Source organism: Mauremys reevesii, linkage group 4 (assembly GCF_016161935.1).
Source record: "Mauremys reevesii isolate NIE-2019 linkage group 4, ASM1616193v1, whole genome shotgun sequence".
Classification (NCBI taxonomy): Eukaryota; Metazoa; Chordata; order Testudines; family Geoemydidae; genus Mauremys; species Mauremys reevesii.
In genome coordinates, this window is record NC_052626.1 from 50,541,717 (window position 1) to 50,560,671 (window position 18,955).

Here is an 18,955-nt window from a genome sequence, read left to right on the forward strand (position 1 = left end):
GATGGAGTTGCTCAGAGTTTAAATACTGTAGCAATTACTTTTGCAAGGTACAGTATGTACAGTGCGGTGAGTCTAAATTTTTAATAGACTAGAAATCTGAGAGATGGGACGCTTAGTTATCTCTAGCAGTGGTTTTTCAAGAAGAACTGGAAAGAGAAACAGATTTAATAGGACTAACATTCCACTGATAGTGCCCTTTTAAATGGCAGAGGCAGGGTAAAAGAGGAAGGAAATTTCCTGGAGTCATGCCAAATAACAAGCTGTTTAATTAATATTCAGCCCACCACCCAAAACTTTGTTGGCTTACAGCTAAGACTATTTAAGTGCAAAAACTACCCAGTGCAATCACTGCAACACAAGAAAATCTCCAGAACACAATCTTATTTCATATACTGTAAAAGCCACTCTGCAACTCCACAAGACGCTCCTTGACACATCCAACATAGACAGAAACACAGTGAACACATCAAATTCCTCTGAATCATATAAATTAACCTGAAATACTACAATTTTGGAAATGTGTATGATGGGATGTTTGTTTTTTGTTGAGTGTCAAACCAGGAAATGGACTACCTCATAAGAAAGGGAAAACAAAGAGGAATGTATTTAATTTTAAAATGGCCTTGACCTAGAACAGTGTTAGAGATCCAAGGTAAGTGAGGTAATATCTTTTATTGGACCAGCTTCTGTTGGTGAGCTTTTGAGTTTACACAGAACTTTTCTTCAGGTCTGAAGAAGAGCCCTGTGTGGCTTGAAAGCTGGTCTCTCTCACCAGCAGAAGATGGTCCAATAAAAGTTATTACCTCATGTACCTTGTCGTTCTAATATCCTGTAACCAACACAGTTACAACAACACTGCATACTAGAACTGGGAGTATGTGTGTGGGAGGGAAGTTGTTTGGTTTTGGGTTGGTTGGTTGAAGGAGGTAAGAGTGAAGGAATGTGTGAGGTGTGCCTAGTGCTGAAAGGTTGAAGTTTGGTTTTTAACTTGTTTACAGGATACAAAGCAATTCAAGAGGCAGTGTGTTAAGATCTAAGTAGATGAGGAAATATAGCCTGCTCATATAGCCAAATGGTGAGGCTGAACAGTACTTATGGGCCTCCAGAGGTGAGGGTGGAGGGAATTGGGAAAAAATCTATATTGAATTTTGGAGAGAGAAATATTTTACATATGCCTGCAGTGAGCACCCAAATCCATATACTCTCCTCTGATGATTTTCTAATTGTGTTAGACTCGCCTTACTTTAGGACACCCCAGGGCACAGATTATTGTCTCGGTTATATGTCTTTTCTAATGTAAGCATCAAAACATTGCAAGTCCCTAATTCTATCCCTATACAGAAAAATCTTAAGCATATATGTTGTCCCATTGACTTCAATGTATTTCATGCAAACAAAGTTAAGCACATGTTCAAGTACTTTGCTGATTCAGGGCCTCAGAGCAGACACCATTATAAATAGTTTGAAAACACCTGAAATGACCCAAAATGCTGTAGTGGATAAAGTAGAAGAATAACATAATAAACTATAAGAATAAATATGATATTCTTAGCATGTCATCTTTGAGGTTAGGGGAATTGATCTATCATTGAATCACAGGATTCAGGATCAAGAGAACTGAGTTTCATTTCTGGATCTGCCATTCACTCATTGCATGGACTTAGGCAACTCATTTCACTGTGTTGTGCCTCAGCCTCCCCAAACCCTCTTTGTCTAATGCGGATAACCACGCTTGCCTGCCACATAGCCGCTATGAGGCTTCGCTGTTGTAATGTTCATAATGCATAATACTATTTTCACTTATATCTGTCTATCCAGCCATCCAGATATTTATTGCCAAGACTTCTGAGTGCCTGTCTCACTTTCCGTTTTAAGATTTGGGCAACCAGAGACTGTGGAATCACCAAGTCAGCCTCTACTAGTGAGTTTCATATGGAGATCCAGCTGCAAATTAAACCTGCCCTGCCTTAATAGAACCTGTGGACAGGCGGATTGCTGCAAATACTGCATGCCTTCCCTTGAGCTGAATACTCCTGGAATGCAGCCAACTCCACTGGCACAGGTAGGAGGATTCAGTTTCCAGGGGTGAATCAAGCCTGAGCTCTCCAGGCTCCCACTCCAGGGCTTTAGCCACAAAAATAAATTTCCCCAAAGTAAGTTTTGGGTGAAAAAGCATCACTTCTGTCTTTAACTAATTAATTCCAATAGAATACGATAGAAATGGGACAATTCACTTGCAAAAGTGAGCCCAAAATAATCTCTTACCCGTTTATGTTGCTACAGTAGTCAACCTTTTTTTTTTCCAGAAAGATATAGGGCCAGCAGATTAGTGTCACAGTCAGTGCCTTTCTCCTGTGAACTGCACTCTCCTTTTGCCTAAGCACATACTTTTAAAATTATTAAACTTCTAATAAAAAAGGAGGAAATGGACAAATGTAGTTTGTAGCCCCTAACTTGGCAGCTGGCTAGAAACTCTATTACTGTCCAAACTGAAACCCTAGTTATAAACACTCCTAAACTTTGGGGACATTTAGACCCAAACCCTTGATTATAAACTCCTTAGGGTGTGTACCATAGGCATGGTTATAACAGTTATAGCGATCTATCTATATGGTCTACCACCCTAGTAAGCCCTGAGTCTTTTTCTTCTCTTATTTGCACTAATAAGCATATAACCAGTGCGGGTGAATTAGTCACACTATGAACACCTAAGTCACTGTATAAATGACAATCCTTAACCAGTCCTTTGCATTTATGGCTGATCTTTGGTTGGAAGCATGTCTTCCAGTAAGCTGCATGACCTCTAGTAACAAGAAGCATATTTATGTAAAGTGGAAATTGGGGCTATTTTCCTGTCATGTCATTACAAAATAAATATTTCTGAAAACATATTAGACATTTTGGAGTAGCCACATTAAAAATGTACAACAGAATAAGTTTGTTATTTTCCAAGGTATGAAATACTTTCTCCTCCTAGGGCCTGATCCAAAGCCCTCTGCAGTCAACAGGAGTCTTACCCTGTCTAAAATGTATGTCTAATAAATAGACATCTGATAACACCCAAATATTTATGATACTCACCGAAAGTTACTGCGTTTACTGAACACATAGCCTGATTTTCAGAAGCACAATGTACCTGTACCTCCTGTTGAAGTCCATCAGAGATGTTGATGCTTAACACTTCTGAAAAACAGGGCGAGAGCATGTTGTCATTTGGAAACATACAAAACATAATATGTTCCAATAAACACAGGACTGATTTGATTTTGTCTCTGTTCACTACATTGACTTAGTTGGAATACTGCTGAATTTATACTACTGCATCCTTGTTTTTGCCAGATTCTGCCTCCCTTGTACTTTACTCAGAGTAGGCCCACTGAGCTCAATGGGAGTCTTCCAGGTGAGTTAGGATAGCAGAATCTGGCTCCTTGATAGTCGACAGTTGTGTACTTTTTCTTATGTTAACCTTATTCCATTGTGCTCATGCTCACAAGAAAAGTATGGAGTTAGAAAGAAGAAGGGGGAAAAAAGCCTTTGCAAATCCCTGTTAAGATCTCGATTCATTGAAGGGAAGTTACGCATTCATGCTATAATTGACAGTGGTGAGCATTTGCTGTTTGAGCTACTGAGCATCCTTCAGTGGCCTCTGAGGTCATTACAAGAGAATATTCTGTCCCATGAATGAGAATAATTCAAGTAGGATCTATTATCTTGTGGAAGCTACCTATTTCTTTGGCATACTTTATGTGTTTTGTTTTTTAAAAAATTAAAATAATAATAAAACTTGAATAATTGTATAATCCTAGAATTTAAGGAAATATTCTCATGGGAACAAATTCTTCAGAGTAAGGTCAGGAGGGCTTAGCCACACTGAACTGCAGTTTTTTCCAAACCAAACCAAACAGTAGCTTACCACACCAAAGTAATTCTTATTAATTCTACTTTCCTCACTCTGTTCTGACTCTAATAATTATTTTTGTTGTTTTTTTTAGTATAACTACCCTTGCACTTATGTCATAAATTCTGTCTTTTTTCCCTTTTTTAATATTTGTATTCAAGACAAACAACAGGAGGTTGAAATCAGGCCATTTAAAAGAAACATCTGCTGACATTTATTCATATGCTACATGTTCCACTTTCATCATTGAATGTAATGATAAACACACATTCCAGTCAATAATGGCAATTCCCAGCCAAGCTTTACAAATGGTCTCTTTAACACCTAAATTGACAGCTCGGGAGAATTTGAGATAGAAGCTAAATATGGTACATTTGGACACTATTTCTCTAAGTCTAGAATGACTGGAAGACTTTAACAAGCACATACATTATAATATGTGGATACAGTCTTGATTTATACAGGTAAATGTCTCAGAGTTTTGTGTTTCATAAAGTTTTTAATGAAAAAAATTAATATAAAAAACTGAAGAAGCTATGACTCTGATTACCTGGGGAAAAACAAGGGTATGGTTCTTTGAAAAAAGAAACTAATTATATTCTCTTTGAACAGGAGATCTTACCCCATATGGAAATGAAAAGCTGAAAAGTGTCCTTTAAAAAAAAAAAAAGAAACAAAATGAAAAGAAAACTTTTAATCTGGTCTGATTATACAATGTAGCAATCATGACTTACTGTTGATTTTTTAAAAAAAATCATTTTTATGTTTATTTAATAAACAATATTGTGTTGAAAGAGATTAATTCCTTACCTGTGTGAAATTTTCACTTTATTTCCTCTAGGAGTGTGCTATGGGTTGCCATATTGCAAACTAGTCTCTCCTTAAAAAACTAATGCTTTATAGGTTGATAACTTGAAATGATGTGCAATATATCTATTAGATCTCTCATAATGGGAACAAAATAAAATTGTGTCACCACTTTGTATTCATGTAAACATATTATTCTGCAAAATAATGATCTCTTTCTATGTATTTTATGTATATCTCTTTCCATTTTAGTTCAGATTGATTAACCTTCTTAAAACTGAATCATAAACTGATTTCAAGTCGAGCAGAAAATCACAGCTTTACCAAACTCCTTCATGTGTGAATAGTTTCTCCTTTCAAAACTCTGTTGTAGTTCAGAACAGGTCATTCTTTATTTATCAAGAGGAAACAAACTACACATTTTAAAAATAATGAATATAAGAATAATTATAGGATCACAAAGTTAGCATGCTTAGTGTAACAAAAAGTGTCAGACGAGGAGCAACTATACAAAACTGTAGCTCTCAGATTCAGGAAATTACTTTTCTTAAATCAATTCAGTTTAGACTAACAACTTGAAATTGATTTTGTTTACTATTTTTCATGAGTATAAATAAACTCAGAGTTACATTTTCTAGTCTTTTAATCTACTCTGAAGTCCTGTGTAGTGAAGTAGCAAGAGTTATGAGTCATAGCATTCAATCAGGTTTTGTATCTATCTGTGAGCCCGACTCTGCAAATATATGCTATTGGATATAAGGACCGATTAATTTATTATTGCTCTGCAGTGTGTGTGGTCACTCTCGCCAGTAGAAATAGGGTGTGAGATGCTACTGAATTAGAATGGTAACATTTTGCACTCCTATTACACTGACTTTTCACAGGTGTAAATGACTACATAAGATACAAGGCAATGGTGAATAAGTCCCATAAGGCTTTCTACCATGAGAAATCCCATTGAAATCAATGCCTAGTAGCAAATGTTTGCAGGATTGGGTCCATAAATAGGTACAAACCAGAAATCAGTGGGGTTATGCATGGTGGAATGCACTATGCTTGGTAACAAGTCGTTTCAGAATCATGCTCTAATTTAGGCACCTTTAGGTTTGGGGCTTTCTTTGCTGCAAAACATCAAGCACTGTAGTATCTAAGCATTGAGCAAGCATTATGAATAAAGCATTAAAAATCCTCAAAGATTGCCATGATTCTGGACAGCATTAACCCTTGTACCTTTTTCTCAGCCTACACATTGCCAAAATACATTGATAAAGAAGGTGGAGTGGGGTTAATAAGGAAAACAATATAACATTTTTCATTCTATTCCTATGGGAATATAAATTTAGTTGCAAAAGGGTTGGTTCAGAAAAACAGAAAACAACCAAGATGACATCATTTTACCTACAATGTCAAAAGAGCACTATAATGATATATACTATAAATATAGGCTATTATATAATAATACTGGCTTAGAGTGTGTGTGTGTGTGTGGGGGGGGGGTGATGTCTCTTCCTAGTGGCCAGCCCCAGAAAAGATGGCAGCTTGATATTTATAGCTAATGGAATTACTCCTTTAGGTCAAGTTGTAGGGCTTGATGCTTTTGTTGCTGAAGGTCCTGAGTTCTCTCTCTGCTGCTAACTAGACATAGTTTGTTGCAAACACATGTTATCTCTAAGGTCCATGTGATTCCACTCTTCTATGCAGTATGGAAGAGACAACAGCAGCAGCAAACCTAAAGAAAAGGTGTAGCGGTACTGAGAGGGAAAGGTGACTTCCTTAGTAGCCTCTGTGCAGCCACTTCTAGCTCGTCTTTTCTGTTTACAGGGAAAGGAGAGCACGGCCCGCTAGTGAAGATTCAGAAATGATTACTGTACACATCATATGCTCACTTCGAAAGCTTGTGAATGTGGAAATTCTTACACAAGTTAGGGTTGATCAAGCCATGTGCTCTAGACCCCTTAAGGGGAGACTTAGAACAATGATGACAATTCTATAGTCAATGGCAGCACAACAACTAAGCCCACAATGCTGCCACTGTAGGGTGACAGAGAGTATGTTCTCATACAAGCAGAGGAAATTTGTATATTTTTATTTATCTTGATCCAATGCAGGTTTTGGGGGCTGGTCCCCCTTCACAATTCTTCTCTTTGCATCTATTAAAGGGGAAGATAGAGCAGACCTGCAGGTCAACCAAAGCTACAGAGATTTTTGGGTAAGTTTCCCTCTCCCTTGGCTTTGTAGATGGGAGGGGCTATTATTATGCCAATATCTAACTGTAGCTGTAATTATGTGCTGTTTGAAAGCTATAGGGTTCCTCAAAGAATTAACTAGGTATAAATTAACTTCTATTACCAAACTAAAGAAAGATGCTTTATTTTATAGATAAATGATTCTGTGTGTTAAGAAGAGAAAATAGTCAGATGGACATATCTGTCCAATGAATGTTTCATGATTTGTAAATGGATACATTTTCCAGCATGCACTAGAAAGTTAATATGTTCTCCAAAGATTTCTTTAATTTAGTTGTTGCTAATTTATTCACACTAATACAGGAAAAAAATACTGCAAAATTTTTCATAACAAAAAACTGTGCATATCTCTGTGTTTTAGCTGGCATGTGGTTCTACACAGATGGTTTGGGGCTTTCTTTGCTGCAAAACAGATGGGCCTCCACTGTCCCTTACCAATCAAAAGAGAACTTGAAAATATAGGAATATCTTTACCTTCATTGTGTCCTCTAATTCAAGAAATTAAATGCCTAGATGTATAAATATAACTTCCCATGTAAAATGATGGAATAATATGGGGTATCGTATGTTTAAATTAAACTGTAACCCAGCGTATGTTTAATTTAAAAAACCCCAAAAAACAAAGGAAAAAAAAAACAAACCCCCACGCTTTGTACTTTTTTTGTAGACAATAGTTGAATGTTACGAAAAGTGTTGACTAGAATGTGCGTTATTGTTGTTAATCTTAGCTACGTAATACTGTTGTATTTATACTTCACCGGTATTTAAATTTATTTTAGAGAGTGATACTATGTCATTCAAAATAATTACCAACTTAAATGTGCAGCTTTTTGACAGATCATCTTTTATTATTTTGTTCACATACCACACTGTATGACAGTAGCACAGACATTATAGCATGAATATCAACTACTCCGTCTCAGCTGGGGCTTGCTATGGAAAGAAGAGGGCATTGGGAGCATTTTTCTATCCACATACCATTCTCTACCTCTTCCTTGAAAGCTGGGAAGGGTGACTAGCTGATATTCCTGTGGGTCACCATGGCTGCTTAGAGAGATGGTGGTGGTGGATCTATTGATTTGTGGGAATCGCTGGCCCCCAAGCAAGTGTTAATGCTATTGAGGGGCAGACAACACTCCTGTTCAACTCCTACTCCTCTTAGGGATTAATCAGATTTAATTAAACTGTAGTTTGGACAGGAAAGTTGCATACTGCAGTCTTACTTTTCACACAATTTGTATATCTTTGGGACTAACAGTCTCATGGGAAATACGTATTTCTGTAAATCCCAATATTGCAATAGGATCTGCATGGGCAAACCTGGGCTTTCAAGTGTAAGAAGTCCACAGAGCTCCCAGTAGGCTTGAAGGTCTGGATCCAAATGCAGGAATCGGGGTCTAGATCTGATTTAAATATGCAAAGTTTAAAATACTGAAATATACAGGGTGGATTCCCACAATCCTATTTCTTTCTTCTTCAGTGTGTGGTTATATGGCTGTTGTGCACAGCAAGGTGTTCTGTAGAATGGCATGATGTAGCAGTGATGATCACACAAAAAAAGGTAAAGTTACTGAGTTTTATGCCTGAAAACATTGTTAGGTGACTCTGGATTTCCTTCCCACCCTCTCTCTCTTTTTTTTTTTTTTTAAAGTGAGCTTTCTTCCAACTATAGAAAATGAAGATAGTCATTTCAGAGCATTACATTTAGGTAATATATCTGTTATAATGGTTCATAAATTATACCAGCATACCATTTTTATCTGTGCCTTGAAAATTGCAAACCTGGTGCCATTTAACTTGGTTAATGATGTACATTTTCATCATCCGGTAGCCTTGTGTGGGAAGCAATCACATTTTGCTGTGTCTAATATTAAGAAAAAGGGGGCAAGTCACCAAACCCATTTTAAAGTATGCTGATTTTGTTGAATGCATGGAACACTGAGCAACAGCACATCTTTTTCTTTCTCTCTCTCTCTCCAGTCTTCATTAATATTTATAGTTTAACTTTTATTTGGTACATATTGTAAAGAATGTATTTTAACACCATCCTTAGGGTTGGCTGAAGTGCAGTGCAGGGACAACATTTTTAATTGCAGGTGATATTGTTTGATCTTTTGTATTAGTCATATGGATATTTTTGTATTATCTTCAAATTTTAAAAAAGAAAATGGGAGGAAAAACAGATTAAATGATTTTATTACAATGTCAAGGTATATTAAGAGTCTGTGGAAATTTGCATCTCTTGTGCAGTTACAGTAGTATAACTATAGCAAATTGTTCTCTTATGTCAGGCATCCAAGTCTAGGAGTGCTGTACCCCAACCTGTGGTTTAGTATATGATTGGGCATGTTTTGGAAAAGAGAGACTAGGAATCACTATCAATTCTTACAGCCCTCTCTGTTGGTGAGTTATGGAGTGGCACTTATAATCTTGGGAGTGGCTGCATAGCCTGCCTCCCTGCCAAGGAAAAGGCAGACTGACTCAATTTAATGGTGGTGAACGTGGTGAGCTGTATGGACAGAAAAAATGAGGAGTTGGGGTTCTGTGCTATCTCTGACACACCTCCGTTTGATCTGAGGCCCAATCACTCAAAGAGCTGGCAAAGGCTACTAGTTCTATGAAGGCAACCCAATCAGCCCCTGAGGTGGGAGTCTCTTACGTCACTCTCCAGTTTGCTTCTGTGACCAGTCAAGGACCGCTGTTGATAGATATTGAAGGGAATTCCATCTAGCCTTCCTCAGCAGGGAAGATAACCAAACACAGGGATTTGAGGAAGGATGGGGTCAAAGTCCACAGAGGAGGATAACAAAAATGTAGGACGGGACTGCCCTTGTCTGTGAACCTATCAGCTTAAAAAAAAAAAAAAAAAAAAGGCTGCCCTTATTTTATAATATATATCTGGCTAATTATCCTCTAGAAACTAATTAGTAAAGGTTTGCATCCTAAAAAGTAAGCAAAACAGAGGAGGAAATGGAATAGCTGCTTTTTTTCCAAAGAAGAAAAATAGAAGATCTCAAAGTGTGTTCACTGAAAACCTGAATATCAAATTCATTCAAGTCTTTGTGTGGTATACAACACTATTAATTATACGCAAGTGAGTGGAGCACAGTTGAACTACTGACATTTTCTAGGACTCTACCTTGACGTGGATTTTTGACAGTTTTTTAGACTTAAATGCTTGGCTGAGTTCACGAGTGGAAATAATATTTTTCTTCTCAGAATCACAACAAGAAAGGCAGAAATAGTCTGAATTTTTTAGAAGATAAATACAATTATTTTTGTTTCAGTTGGTTAAAACATATTTAAAATTATATGGCATAGAGGAATTTCAGACTTAAAATTTCAAACACAATGAAAACAAGTCATTTTCCCCTCTATTTGTAACTTGTCTGCCTTTCACAAAACTCCACAAAGAAACATTTTGTCAACTAATAATTTGATAAATTTGACTTGTGATTTGAAGTGTTAAAACAAAGGATGTTTTTTCAGCACATGTAATATGGGAGGGTATTCTGCAGCACAATTTCAGAACTCTTTCTCAGTAAGAAACCTTATCTAATCCTGTTTCATCCTTCAAACTGCCTACACACTAATCTCAAGGGACAAATTTAATACTTTGCAACAAAGGGAATATATCCCTTTCAGGTTGAATAGAGTAATTGTAAGGACACCACGTGAGGTATGAATACCATTATAATGCTGCCATTTACTTGGCAAAGGAAAAAGAAAGTCTCCTGTTGCAACCAAAAGACTGGGCCTTCGTCCTTGGGTTAAATTTTTTGACCCGTGCTATATCCCAAGACACCTATGTTACTGTTATATTTGGGTTTTCTACCTCTTGTGAAGTAAACACAGAGCAAATGTAAGTAAACAGTTTGTTTTAGTTGAAGATAGAAAGGCTCTATTTAATTGAGTTTTGATGATAGACGTGCCCCAAAAGGTGCAAACATCTTTGACTTGGTAAAAATAATATTGTCTTATGACATGTAACAGTACATAAAGAATCTTAGTCCGGCACTTTCTGAGTTCACAACATTTAAGTGAAAAATTGTCAAAAGAAAGCCAAACTATCCATACCAAAAAAACTTTTAACAGAATCAGATAGTGTAACTCTCTTTTTTAGTAATTTGTTTAAAAATATTTTTCACTATAAATTTTTGATAAAAACAGCTGGATGTGTACCTTTTAAGCTGCCTTTTTCATATATTCTTGAACTCAGGCTAGATGAAAAAGTAAATTAAATACTGATTCCATGTCTTATCTTCCCCTAGAGTCTCCCAAGAATGATATATTTATTATTGTAAAGGATATGTTCATCTCACAGATGAGACTTTCCTGATGATGCAGATCAAAACACAATTTAATGTATAGTATAACTGGAATTTAAGCTCCTTCTTGATGTACTACATTTTAAATTTGATTTGCTATTTTAATAGATATATTATTTTTAATTAAATTTGATTACATTAAAATTATTTTAGAGTGAAGTAGAGAGTGGGGCTTAGAATTAGTTTAAAACTGTATTATTCAGGTTTTTTTCATGCACAAGACAACATCCTACCAACACAGTTATACAAAATGGTGATGTGAGTTTATCAGCTACATTATACAGAATTTGGGGTTTAGTAGCCTTCTGTCCTGGAATCTTATAATTTCACCTGCCTTCTAAGTTATTTTCTGCTCTATAGCATAAATTCCACTGATTAATATCAAGTTACTGTTAAAAGGGTAATTCTTTCCTGCAAGGAAGGTGGAATTTCAAGACTCCAAGACAGTTTGTTATTAGACTTTCTTTCCAGCTGCCATAATATTAGAGTTTTATTCTTTTATTAGTGATAGGATGAAACAATTTTCTTAAGACCCATTCCATATCAAACGGCAGTCCTAAAATGGAACTGGATAATAAAAAATTGTCGTTCAGGGCGCCCAATTCCTACATGCATTTGTGTGGATGGCATGGAGTGTCTTGACATTTGTTTTGCGCGAGAGGTGATGGTTTTCCAGGCAGTTTTTCCAGGATTACGGTAACAGAGAAAAATCCCCAGACTATATGATTTCTCTTTTCAGCATTGTGTCCTAGTACATTGCAAATGAACAAACTTGTGCCAAATCCTGCCTGATTGGTGTTCTTAAATCAGTCATTGCATTTGACAGATTAAGAATAACATATAGTTGGGTCATGACATGACTATCTGCAGTTCCTGTGTCATGTATTGAACATGGGATCTAGAGGCGGAGAGTCAGGCAATTTGTGTTCTATTCCTAATTTGTTATATGACCTTGGGCAAATCACTTAACCTCTTTGTACCTCAGTATCCCCACTTGTGAATTCATAAGTAGTTTGGGATCTGTGAATGAAAAGCACTAGGCAAGTGCAGCACAATATTATCTGATCTCACACACTAACTGTGCAATCCTGGATATTTTTTCTAGAGGGAATTTGTGTAATATCGACTTGAATGCAGGGATTTAGCCACTTTCTGTCCTGTATAGACAGTTTATACTTGTATGTGCTAAAAATTGTGAGAAATTGGAAAGCAACATGATTTCAAATCCTTTCAAGATAAAGCATCTTTTAAAAAAAAATAGGTCTGATACTCCACTGCTTTGCAGCTTGTGCAGTCAAAGTATGTGCAGAATGCTACCATTTTAATATGTTAGATTTTATACACACTTTTCACAATTGTAAAGGACTATGTAAAGGGCAAGGCACTGAAGAATTTGATCCCCTGTTTTTGTCATTTATTTCTAGGCCAGGGGTTGGCAACCTTTCAGAAGTGGTGTGCTGAGTCTTCATTTATTCATTCTAATACAAGGTTTTGCGTGCCAGTAATACATTTTAACGTTCTTAGAAGGTCTCTTTCTATAAGTCTATAATATATAACTAAACTATTGTTGTATGTAAAGTAAATAAGGTTTATAAAACGTTTAAGAAGCTTCATTTAAAATTTAATTAAAACTCAGAGCCCCCCGGACTGGTGAGTGTGCGTACCACTGAAAATCAGCTCATGTGACTCCTTCGGCACGCATGCCAGAGGTTGCCTACTCCTGTTCTAGGAAATTATGAACTAGTTAATCCACACTGGAAATGCTGCCATAGCTTTATTAACAACAAAATAAAGGGTAACTTCCAAATACTAAATATAATATTTCCCCAACACCATCATGTACAAACATACCCTAATATTACTAATGCTTGCCCCAGTGGACAGATTTCTAAATCTAGTGGATTACATGATATTACAATGATTTCCACCTCCCAAATAATGTCCTAGTGTAACTTATGGAGCAGGAGAGGAGTCCTCTTCTGCTCTAACCCTTGCATGCACTAATTCATGCTACTCTGCAGACTTAGTTTTCCTCCTGCATTATCAGTGAGAAGTATAAATAAATAGGCAAACTTGTTGCTGCTAACACTCGAAAGTACTTGATGAATGATGGGCCTTTTTAATTTAAAGCAGCACTCTCCATTATCTTGCTTAGCCTTGTCAATAACATTGACTAAACCCAAGACAATTCTTGTCCACCCTGCTCAGTAAAGAATGTTACTAGAGAATAGATCTACAGAGGAATAGAGTCAGAAATTCCAGCCTCTAGGGACAAAAGCCACCAAAGTAGGACTGCTGCACTGGAGAAGAGCGGGTACAATGGGGCCCAGCTATGGCAACCCCTCCTTTCAGTGTCCCCCTAGAACAGGGGTGCTTGAATTAGGGATGTTGGGGGTGTGGTAGCTCCCTCTGGCTTGAAGTGGTTTCCATCATGTACAGGGTTTACAGTTTTTTGTTCAGTGTCTTTCAGCACCCCCACTATAAAAACTGTACCAACCCCACTGCCCTGGAACCAGAACGTTGTAAGGGAATCCACCCCGGGAAGCAGTAGGACTCAGGTGGAAACTCCTCTCCACCTCCCACCATGTGGAGCAACACTGCAAAGAGGAGCCAGGCAGAGACTCCAGCTGGTAGGATCAGAAGCAGCCAAAGCAGGAACCATTAGATCCCTGGACATTGAGAGAACTTTCTACAGTTTTGACAGAACTTCTCTGATTGGCTGCTTGCTCCATCTGTTTTCCCCCTTCTCTCTCACAGTCTCTTCAACTCAGCTTCCCTCTACTCCTGCCCCTCTTATCCTCTTCTCCCTTGCCCTATCCCTCTCACCTGCCTTCCCTTCTCTAGTCTTTCCATTTAGCTGATCCCCTCCTAATTAAGCCTCCACAAAACAAACAAACTGGGGAACTAACATGGCATTTGCTGCCATCACATCACATTCATTCTGCTTGTGTGTTCTTCCCCTTTCCCCACCCTCTGTCTGTCTTATCTATTTAAGTTGTAAGTTCTTCTGGACAGGGGCTATCTACTACTAAGTACAGTGCCTGGTACAATGAGTCCCATTCTTGGCTGGCACTTAGGCACAACAGTAATACTCATGATTAATAATAATAAACTCTGGTCCGGGTGTATTCATCACAGATAAATTTTTTTAAGAGGAAGCTTGGTTTAAAAAAGGACAGTTAATCACATAAAGTTGTATTGACAACTTAATCCCACCATTTGCTTACACCAGAGATGAAATTCATAAAATTTATGAAAACAGCCACGTTAGAAAAGAGTCATCTACTGAATTGGGTGATTAGTTTGGGAAAACTTTCACGTATATACAGATTAGCATCTGTCATTCTATCCTATTTTGTGTTGTATGTAGCTGCGTTGACACCTATTACAGTATTTAAAACATGCCTATGAGATATGGACTGTGCAGCATGGGACATATTTGCTGATAATCTATTTCACTCTACTTCATGTATTTGTTGGGGAGAAAGATATAGGTCATTTCCCCCTAAAATCACTAAAAATAGATTTTAAAAAGCCCATATTTATTATTGAGTGATAATGACTATTAATATTATTTTACAAAACTAGAAAGCCTCTTCTCAGCTCTATATCCATTCCTAAATACATTCCATCCTTATTACATTTGAGAAGATTTATGCTTCCGGATATAATAAGACTGAATGTTTTCTTAATATCTTGATTCCAGTGAATAATTATTTTAATTAAAATGAAAAAGTCATAATATATGTTGCTCTTTTATAAATTCAGCAACTTCAAATATGTAAAATTCATCTGTTGAAGCCTGTAGCTAAATGCATGTACAATAATTTTTTGAAAGCTACAGTTATCATAAATGACTGTCACAATGTCAATTCAAAAGAACTCAACCCATCCTGAGTTATAGAGGGAACTCTGGTGCTCGTCAATACTCATTTAGGCAATGGCTTTGTTCTATACAAGAAGCACCATCAAGTAAGCAGGCAGCTTCATTTTGCATAGGTGGATTTCTGAAGTATTCCAGCAGGGTAGCCCCATATTTAGTGCACAAAATCAACAAATGGAAAGATAACTAAGACATGGTTAAGTTTTAGGTGGTCAGTACCTCAGAAGATTGGTCCTAAAGCATCTAGCTAGATGCAGATGGAAAGAACATGTATTGGCTATTGCTGCTACTGCACCTGCAATCCATGAGTAGGCAAGAATATGACACCGCGACTGCATTGCAAACTTAGCATATTCCTCAACTTGTTAGCTATCTTCTGCCATCTCCTCTGTTTGCATCCCTGGTGTAATGAGCATTAATTTGAGTTGAGCTCTTATTCAGGCCCCAATATTGGCTGGGCACTGGGATAGAAAAGAGACTGCATCATCTAGGTCCAATGAAAAGAGGTCTGAAATCAGAAAGATCAGCACAGTTCAGCCTGAGAAGTAACCACACAGCTCTTCTATAGATAATACTGTAAATTATTTTTTGTAATAACAGGCAAACTTTTATCTGATGGATCATGTGTCCAAATCGCTCTCCTGTTTTTATGGTGTTTGTAACCTGACAACTTCCTGGACCCATTTTGTTGTCTGTACAGTTGGCATAATAGTTTCTTTTCAGCTTCAAGGAGGGTTCTGAAAAAGCAGGGTTAAAAGCCCACTCTCTTTTCAGTCACTGCTGCTACATGCACCCAGTTAGGGGACATCCCCATCAGCCCTTGATTTCTTGAAGTGCAGTTGGAAATGTTTTTGTTTTTCCTATTTTTACGTACATTCTCTTGCTCCTTTTTTCAACCTAGGATATATTTTTTTAATTGTTATTCTGTAGGAATTCTTGCAGTGAGGTCCAAAATACAAAAGTACTTATATTTTAAGGGAATTTTTTTCATAATCTATTCTGAAGACTCTTTTCTGTACCAAACTTAGCATTACAAAATCTGGCTAACCACTAGCCATGGAAACCAAAGTGAACTCATCAGTTGATGCCCTTTATAACACTAATAATTCCTGTTTCTGCATGCTCTCCATAATGCTCCTCCATGCCAGAACCTTTGCTACAGGTCTTCAGTTTAAATATTATGAAACATTTATATTGCAGGAGCACCTACAGGCCAGTCAGATCAAGGCTGTTTCTAACTACTGGGATAGTTAAGCACTGGAACAAGTTACCTAAGGAGGATGTGGAATCTCATCACTGAAAGTTTTTAAAGAAAAGGTTAGACAAATGCCTGTCAGGGATGAACTAAGTATACGTAATCCTGCCTCAGTGCAGGGAAATGGACTAGATGAACTCTTGAGGTCTGTGACGGGGCACTGAGAGGGTTAAAACCAGCCTAGGATGGCTGAGCAGCAGCCAGCCAAAGGAGGGGCTGCAGAGAAACAGCCAGTTAGGGTGGCTGCTTCAGATAATTAGGGAGGTGGCTGGACCAGCAAGCTGCTGGACCAGGATGCTGCAGACCAGGGCAAGGGAGTCTGCTACAGGGAGCCCTAGGGAGAAGGCTGGTTGCCTAGAGGGCTCCTGGCGGGCTGCCAGGACTTACAGGCTTGAGGCCCTGGGAAGAGGGCAAAGGAGCTGGAGCCAGAGGCAGGAGCAGAAGGAACTGAGGCTGTGGGGAAGTGGCATAGGGAATAGAGACAGTGAGCTGGAAAGAAGAGGCAGCAGGAAGCTGCTGTTTGCAGGGTGCCCGGGCTGGGGCCCGGAGTAGTGAGTAAGCCTGGTCCTGCCCTGGTCCTCCCCACACTAGTCATTGAAGGAGTGGCCTGGCAATGGACTGCCAAGCCGCTAGGATACTGTCCCCCGGAAGGGGGTAACATGGAGTGTGGCACAGCCAGAGGATAGTGTCACTAAAGAGGATGCTGTGGTCCTAAGAGTGATGTGGGTCCAGGAACAGAGGTGACAGCAGGCAAGGCACCACCAGAAGAGGGTGCAGCACTAATTCCCCAGACAGCCAGCAGGAGGTGCCGCAGTAGTGAGTCATACCCAGTCCCAAGGTCCTTTCAAGCCCTACATATCTATGATTCTGTAACTGTAAACATCCAATCTTGATTTAACAATTTCCTGTGGTGGAGAATCCAGCCCAACTCTTGGTAAGTTGTTCCAATGGTTAAATAACCTCACTGTTAAAATTTGCACTTTCTTTCTAGTCTGAATTGACCTATCTTTTACTTTCAGCCATTGGCTCTTGTTATACCTTTGTCTACTAGATTGAAGAGCCTGCTAGTATCAAATTTCTCCCCCATGTAGGTACTTATAGATTGTGATCAAGTCATCCATTAACTTCTTGAGTGTTAGCCATTCCTCTTTGATAAACTACTGGGAGCTCAGGAGGGCTGAGGCACTGGTTCTGGGTCTAAGGCAGCTGGACTGATACTATTATGAGATGTGAGTGTAACATCGACAGACTGTGGTCATCGGCAGGCAGGGTTAAATCTGGGACCTCTGGAGCCTAGTGCACGAGCCTCTACTGCATGAGCTAAAAGCCATATGGCCCTTGGCTAAGGCTGTACAGCAGACTCAATCATCTCTCTCTAAGTGGTCTCTGTGCCACTTGATGAGACAGAGCACCACACCCAGGAGGTCTGTGGGTTACGTGAACAGTTTTTAGTAACCTAATTAGCAACACATCAATTTCTGTGAAGATCCTTGAAATGAGAACACAGTTAATCACATAAAATTACCAATTGTAATTGGGAACAAGTTTAGGGGGCCTTGATCAAACTGGCATAAAACACTATGGAAAAAAAAATCTAAGGCCTGGTCTACACTGGGGTGGGGATGGGGGTGGGGGTATCGATCTAAGATACGCAACTTCAGCTACGAGAACAGCGTAGCTGAAGTTGACATATCTTAGATCAACCTAGAATCACTTACTTCGCATCCTTGCAGCGCGGGATCGACGGCTGCCACTCCCCCGTCAACTTTTCTTCCACCTCTCACCGAGCTGGAGTTCAGCAGTCGACGGGAGAGCAATCGGGGATCTATTTATCGCGTCTACACTACACACGATAGATCGATCGCTACCCGCCGATCCGGCGGGTAGTGTAGATGTACTTCATTGGGGCTTTAAAATATTCATTGAAATATTGTAAAGCAAGCTAAAGGTGCTTATTTTGCAATTATGTTTCTGTGCAATAGTCAATCTTGCATGGAGTAAGATTAATTTTTGCATTTAAAATACTTAACGATTTGGTTTAGAGAGATGATTGAGGGTATTCCTCTGTTATTAATTTGTGAAGAAAAGCAAGAGTATTTATATCTTCTGTAGACATATCAAAATAAAATGGTGTGACCAAATGTTGACATGTATGCAACACCCTTAGCAATTCCAGTCTGTTCCCATCCTCCCATTAAAATGTTGATGGAGAATATCTTTAGTATTTCATAATAGGAATTTGAGGACTGGCAATGTTGCAAGAATGGGATCAGCAGGCCAATGGACTTAGTGGTGGAAACAGCTATAAATGTGCATGCTTCCACGATTAGTCAAAAAAGCTAAGTGCAAGAAGAGATGACATTCTATACTGGCACCTACTGTCTACACTTGGAATCTGGACCAAAACAAAAGATTTATTTTTAATCCCTGGGAGAGTTTAAATATATCAACTTTCCTAAATATTATTACACTTAAAAATACATAAAAGGAACATTGAGCATCCCAGGAAGAAATGTAGATCAGCACTTAAGACTGTTC

The 18,955-nt window shown here is 38.3% G+C and overlaps 1 long non-coding RNA gene across 1 annotated transcript in view; it reads left to right on the forward strand.

Moving 5' to 3' along the window:
• The first annotated feature begins 1,881 nt into the window (after positions 1-1,881).
• The window catches only part of LOC120404825, a 74,990-nt gene continuing 57,916 nt past the window's right edge, over positions 1,882-18,955 (forward strand). The window contains exons 1-3 of the long non-coding RNA XR_005598201.1: positions 1,882-2,062; positions 6,814-6,914; positions 8,432-8,512. This is a non-coding gene — a long non-coding RNA (uncharacterized LOC120404825). The remainder of the gene's footprint in view (positions 2,063-6,813; positions 6,915-8,431; positions 8,513-18,955) is intronic.